This window comes from Nannospalax galili, unplaced genomic scaffold, assembly GCF_000622305.1.
Source record: "Nannospalax galili isolate Female #2095 unplaced genomic scaffold, S.galili_v1.0 scaffold43, whole genome shotgun sequence".
Lineage (NCBI taxonomy): Eukaryota > Metazoa > Chordata > Mammalia > Rodentia > Spalacidae > Nannospalax > Nannospalax galili.
Window position 1 is genome coordinate 3,325,320 of NW_008353342.1, and position 6,968 is coordinate 3,332,287.

The window sequence follows — 6,968 nt, forward strand, 5'->3', positions numbered from 1 at the left end:
AAAAAAAAAAAAAGAAAAAGTCAAACTTAGGAGTTTTACGGTCTTCTTAGTAAAGGAGAATATGGGCTTTAAGAGTTGATAGATGAGGTACCATGATAGGACGTATTTGGATGAAGCCGATGGAAGATAAGGATTTTATTAGTATGGTTTGCCCTTACCTTGGGCCAACTCTCCATCCATAGAGAGCCTTCTTCCTAGGGAGGACACCTCACAATGTACTGTTCTTCAATAAAAATAAAAGCAGAGAGCAGAGAACTCTTCCCGCATCTGTTGACTCTCAGGTGCTCTCAGTTCTGGATAAAGCTTCTACCAAACTGGCATATTTTAGGTGTGTTAGTCATATTTCTGTTACTGTTTAAAAAAATACCTACGATAACCAACTGATGAGGAGAAGAGGTTTATTATGACTATCAGTTTCAGAAGGTCCAGTAGTGGTCACTTGGCCCAGTTCCTTTGGGGGATGGTATGCTTGTAGGGAACTGCTGCTCACCTCATGGCAGGGAGATGAGAGAAAGAGGAAGAGACTGTATACCCACAATTCCCTTTGAGGTCACAGCCCCTTATAACGCCTCCTGCAGAGAGAGACAGGTGGCTCGCCAAAGCCCATTGGCCAGTCAACCGAACCAAACCTATCAGCTTCAGGTTCAATGACATCCCCTGTCTCAAAAATAACAGGTAGAGAGGAACTGAGGAAAGACACCTGCCATTACCCTCTGCACTCTACACGCACACAAATAGCTAGAGGAGCGAGAACAGAAAGAAGAAAACCCTGTACTATTTCCTCCACAGACAAGTGGAACAAGGTCCTGCCTTTCTTGTCAGCTGATGAGGCCCGATCAGCGGTTTCAGCCCAGGTTCCAGTTTTCAGGAGTCCAGTCTCGGAGGGTGACCTCATCTGGTCTGGCTCATATGCTGCCCGAGGTGAAGGTCGAGGTCGAGACTCTTCTGTGCCCGTGATGGAAAGAAGGACTGAGGCCTGGCATTTTTTCTGAGGTAGCTGAGGAGGTGGGTCCTGCCAGCCTGTAGGCTTCTCCCTCAGGAGATGGTGCGCTTGTAGAGAAAAACAAGCCAATGCCTTGTAAGTCCCACCCCTCCACTAATTATCTGGTATCTCCTGGAGTTTAATGTCCAGGGTATAAAAGTCTCCCCTTATGTTGACATGGCCCTGCTTTCTTATATTATCCCCCAGTGTGGGGAACCCAGAGAACCACCTGGCTCCGTTCAGCTTGTGTAGATTCACTCTGACTTCTGACTGCTGGAGACCCACAATTCTGCCAGGATTGAGTTGCTTTGCTTACAGATATTCCTTCTCCTTGTCTGCACTCTACAGTGGAAATGACGTCTTGCCTCCCTTTCAGCCACATCCAGCCATCATCACCCTTGCCTTTTGTTGCTCCTTGACTTCGACTTCTACCTTTGCTGTTGCGTTCCTTTCCAGCACATTCGAGGATGTTATAAGATGTCATGTACTTTTTCGTTACTCTCCAGAATGGCAGAAAGAAATTAGGAACATTCAAATGCAAAGAGCGAGATGAGAGGCAGAGACCCATGGCAGATAGAACATAGTTCCTTGCTCTGGACCCCAAGGTGAGCAGGATGCTTTTAGGAGAAATCTGTGCCTTGGAACTAGACTGCTTCCACGGGTAGCTCAGATGCTCATAGGTGAATGTGCACACAGTGATGGCAATTTTATGTAGTGCATTGCAACTCATAGAGGTCAAGGGGTTAAGAGACTGGGGACCCTGGGAAAGCTTCGTGGGCCTATAGGATGATGTCTTAGTGTCTTTTCCTGTTGCTGTGATAAAATGCCCTAATAAAAGCAACTTACGAGAAAAAGAGTTTATTTGGTTCACAATTCCAGGTTACCTTCCATCACTATGGAGGAGTCAAGACAGCAGGAACCGGAAGCAGCTAGTCACATTACATTCGGTCAAGAGCAAAGAGCAATGAATTAACGCATGCTAGTGCTCAGCTTGTCCTGTCCTTTTTCCACAGTCCAGGGTCCCTCATTCAGAGAATGGTCTCACACACCCAAATTACGATGGATCTCCCACATCAATGAATTCAATTGAGACAGTCCTTTATAGACATTCTCAGGGGCTGACCTTTATCTTGACAACCCTTCACAGGTGTGCCTGAAGGCCGGCCTGCTAGGTGTTTAGTTGATCATTAATACTAACCATCACAGATAAGGAAGAATTTGGTAAGTGAAAAGGTGAAGAAAAGACTGTGAATGCAGAATGAATAGACCTTCTGTGGGCAACAGAGGCCATGAAGGGCAGGATAAGCAGCATGTGGGAGTTAATGGCAGGGTGTTGCTCATAGCCAGTGGGAAGGGTGCCCTGGAGCAAGAGGGGCTGGAAGAAGCAGGGACGCTGCTTGAACTAGGATGATGGTAGCAGAGACAGGAAGGGACCAGAGAAGGCTGTGGGAATAATTGCCCAGGCTGAGGGAGTGGTTGGATGTAGATCTCTGAGATCTCTGAGAATTCAGGAGATACAAGTGGGACAAACTCACGTGCACCGTGACACAGGACCGACATGAGGGAAAGATGTGGACCTTCCAACCTCGGCCCTTCACTTATTTGGTCGTCACCAGTCCATCGTGATGGTGGTAGGTCGGGCAGCAGGGAAAGTAATGACCAGCTTGTCTCCAGTGCTGTGACAGCTCAGTCACAGAGGATGAAAGAGTCCTCCTGGCCTGACTGAAGTCTGGTGGTAGGCTGTGAGTGATGGGTCAGAATGAGGCAGCAGCAGATGCAAGGTGGAGGTGGAGGGCTGCTGCTCAGAATGGTGGCCAAATCCAACTTGGTGCATGCAGCCTCTGCAGCAAGCCTTTATAAAACCTTCTGTGAGGGAATTATAAAAAACACTCCAGTAGATACATGTTTAGTCACAGCAAACAGTTGTGTATTAGAGAAAGTTCAGCTTTCTTAAAAGCTTGATAGAAGAAACAGAATCTCACAGCAAGCAGTCCAGCCCAGAGTCCCAGCCCTCTGACTGACAATGAATGGGATGGAAGTTGGATGGGAACATCTGCACCTGCCTGGACCTGCCATAGATGTGTCAGGGGTGTGCCCTGCTTGTCACAATGTAGGTGAGCAAAGCCTTTGAGTATATTTGGCAACAGAACAGAAACTTGACCTATTTGAAAGCTGTACCCACCCTCTGTAACCTCTTCCAAGGCTTGAGGGGGAATAAAGCCCTCTTGTAGTGCAGTAACAAATGGACTATATACCAAGGAATGAGCTTAGCATGAAACGTGTAAAATAAAAATTCACCCAAGACACTTGTAAAGAATAAAAAAAAGAAGGCTGAAAAGGTTCAGCAGGGAAAGTGCCTGCATTTAAGAAAGAGGGCCTGAGTTCAGATCCTGTGCAATCATGTAAAAAGCAAGGTATGGTTGTGTGCATCTGTAACCCAAGCTCTGGAGAAGTGGAGACAGGCAGATCCCCAGAGCTCACTGGCCAGTTAGTCTAGCCAATCTGTGAGCTCTGGGTTTAATGAGAGATACTGTCTCAAAAAGATAAAGTGAAGCCAGGCATGGTGGCACAAGCCTTTAATCACTCAGGAGGCAGAGGTAGGCAGATCTCTGTGAGTTCAAGGTCAGCCTGGTCTACATAATGAGTTCCAGGCCAGCTGGGTCTACAGGGAGACCCCGTCTCAAGAAGACAAAAAAAAAAAAAAAAAAAAATTGGGATCGGGGAGAGGGGAAGAGAGCGAAGAGAAGCAAGAACATAAGCCCTGGGTCACGGAGGAGCGTAGCGGTTGCATGCACAGGGTTTGCCATAGTATAGTCCATACTTTGTATAAACTTAATTATTTTTTTCCAAATTATAAAACAAAACTAAGGTTGACCAGACTCCAAGGGCTAGACCTGCACCCAAGAGCATTTGGGAAACACATACTCGACTCAATAGGTCTTGAAAAAAAAGACAAATATTGGGCTCGGTGGTTAAGAGTACTGGCTGCTCTTGCTAGGACTTGGGTTCAGTTCCCAGCACCCACATGGCAGTTTCTATCAAGATTCTTCCAGCTGCAGTTACAGTTAGGGTTACACACTGCAGCTGTTTGAGATAGAAGAGTAGAACTTTCATGTCCCCAGATGAGGTGACCTAGCAGGCCAGGGACCCTGCCTGCAGTAGAATAGTATGCAGCTATGTGAAAGGAAGAAGCTATCTAGGTACCTGTTCTGAAAGGCCTCCCAAGTACATCATTGTGGGCACTTTGCACTTTGCATTGTGGGCAAAGAGTATTTGTTTCTATCAGTTTGCATGAAGAAATGATGTAAGGACAAGCAGGAAACTCATGTCCACAACTAAGAAAGGCAAAAGAAGATAGGTTCGCTCCATGGGAACCTTCTGGCACTCTTTAGCTTTATTCTTATCACATGAACCAATGGAGAAATTACACACATCATTGGATTTTAAAAGACTGCTTATGGGCTCATTCCCTAAAGGCGCTTTTGCAGGTCAAGCCCTGGCTTTATGTATGACATCTATTAGTCATCTAACTTTATATGAAGTTGAACAAAATTCCAAAAATAACAGGTCATTTGAAAATATACAGCTTAGGTGCTGGTGAAATGTTTGCCTCAATATGTGTTTTGTGCAGTGTGTCCTGCCAGCCAGGGATGGCCCTTCAATTAAGTTAGATTGTGACTGTGCTGAGGCAGAAAGTGCCCCTGCTCATTCCTGCGACATTTCGTCACCTCGCTTACCATCCGCCAGCTGCTCTATTAAACACAAGCAACAAGCATGCTTTCACGACTGGGGGAGAAATCAGATGAGCTATCTGACCATAAATTACATCCTGACTCCTAGGAAAGTTTTGTAGCCTGGAGCCAGAGCTATTCTACTGTCAGCCTGGCTTCAAGCAGCTGCCTGCTGAAGGCTTTTCCATTTTTGTTTTAAAAGCTGGGGATCAGCACCTATTTCTGTTCTGCTTCCTTCACACCTGCCCCAACCCCAAACTCCCCTTGGAAAGACAAAGCTTTTAAGAATCAAAATTAAGAACCTCTTTTCCTACTTTCCCTTTTTTCTTTATAAGGAAGGAAGGGCTGGAAATACTCCCTATGGTTTCTTTCTGTATCCACTGAGAGACTGAAGGAGGAGGGCAGGCTTTGCGCAGCTCAGTGGGGCCTTTTATCATTCATCTCCAAAGCCATGCACAGCCCTCCAGTGCAAAGGTGCTCAGAGCTTCCAGGCTGAGGGGAAAGAGTGCTATGTGACAGTCTTAATGGAAACGATTGTCAATCATTGTACATCTCAGTGTGTGCGGGATGGGGGAGCATCTCATTTTGTTATTGTTTTTGTGCATTGTTTTTGAGACGGGGGTCTCATTATGCAGCCCAGGCTGGTCTGGAACTCTTTCTGTAGATCAGATTGGCCTTGATGTTATAAAGATCCACCTGCCTCTGCCTCATGAGTACTGAGATTAAGGCCAAAAGAGGGCGAGGGTGTTGGATTCCCTGGAATTATAGATGGTTATTAGCCACCATGTGGATGCTGGGAACCAAACCCATAGTGCTCTTAACCACTGAGGCAACTCTCCAGTTTGGACTATTTCCATATTTAACATATTAAACACTGTCTTCCAAAGCTTCCTGACACCTGAATTTTTGAAACACACAGTTTACAGGTTTCCTTAGGAGACCTGACCCCATGAGTATCTACACTCATACACAGAAAACAGTATACTTACTGTCTTCAAAAAACCATGGGGGGGGGGGGTTGCTGGAAAGCTGGCTCAGCGGTAGTGGTTAAGAGCACTGGCCGCTCTTGCAGCAGACCCAAATTCTGTTCCCAGCACCCATGTGGCAGATAGCAATTGTCCTTAACTCCAGTTCCAGAGGAGTTCGATGCCCTCTTCTGATGTCGTGCAGTGGTGTGACATGGGTACACTTACATACATGCAGGCAATACACTCACACACATCAAATAAAAATAAGAAACAAAATGGTTAAGAGCACTGGCCGCTCTTGCAGCAGACCCAAATTCTGTTCCCAGCACCCATGTGGCAGATAGCAATTGTCCTTAACTCCAGTTCCAGAGGAGTTCGATGCCCTCTTCTGATGTCGTGCAGTGGTGTGACATGGGTACACTTACATACATGCAGGCAATACACTCACACACATCAAATAAAAATAAGAAACAAAATATTTTTAAAAAATATCATCCTGGTTGTGAGTACTTCCCAGCGCAGTCCTGGACAAGCAAAACCCTTCTGGGTGGCTGTGGCTAGGGGGGCCACACTGCCCAGCAGAGGGAAGCAGGCCTGTTGGAAGGTGTTCCCCATGCAGGGAACACTAATAAAGCATCCAGGAATATTCTTCTTGTTTTTAAGTTATCGCAAAATTATCTAAACTCTTTTGGCACCGGACAGTGTTTTTTTTGCAGGCGTTTAGAAAGATTGTTAATAGGTCAGCATGTTGATAAGAGCAAGCAGACTGTTATGACTAGGGTTTCAGGGTACGAAAAAACCTGCCACAGAGATCCCACCTGCTGTCTCCAAGTTTGGCTAATTTAAATTTATAATGAAACCAACAAACATCGAACTGACCGAACATTAAGAGGGTAACAATCAAGAGTGCAAGTGTATCATGATTAGAAAGGCAGCATGTGTGTGTGTGTGTGTGTGGTGTGTGTACACAAGAACAGCAGGAAGGAGAAGGAGCCGAGAGAAAGAAGAGACAAGCAGCGAGTCATGGAGGCCTCCTGTGCAGACTACAGGGTGCCCAGGGCTGCTGTAAACTTGAATGTTATCAGTCCAAACTGCCTTAAATCCTACAACTGGAGAGCTCTGAACCCCAGGTTTGGACTCACATCTGTCAAAAGACACCACACTGGACTACTATGGCTTTTTGTTTGTTTCTTTCTTCTTTCTTTCCTTCCTTCCTTCCTTCCTTCCTTCCTTCCTTCCTTCCTTCCTTCCTTCCTTCCTTCCTTCCTTCCTTCCTTCCTTCTTTCT

The 6,968-nt window shown here is 46.0% G+C and overlaps 1 protein-coding gene and 1 long non-coding RNA gene across 8 annotated transcripts in view; both read left to right on the plus strand.

Moving 5' to 3' along the window:
• Nucleotides 1–1,518, plus strand: part of LOC115067250 — a 7,419-nt gene extending 5,901 nt beyond the window's left edge. Inside the window, exon 4 of the long non-coding RNA XR_003846677.1 lies at nucleotides 790–1,518. This is a non-coding gene — a long non-coding RNA (uncharacterized LOC115067250). The remainder of the gene's footprint in view (nucleotides 1–789) is intronic.
• Svil (supervillin) overlaps nucleotides 1–6,968 on the plus strand; it is a 217,013-nt gene that overhangs the window by 90,517 nt on the left and 119,528 nt on the right. The window lies entirely within an intron of this gene.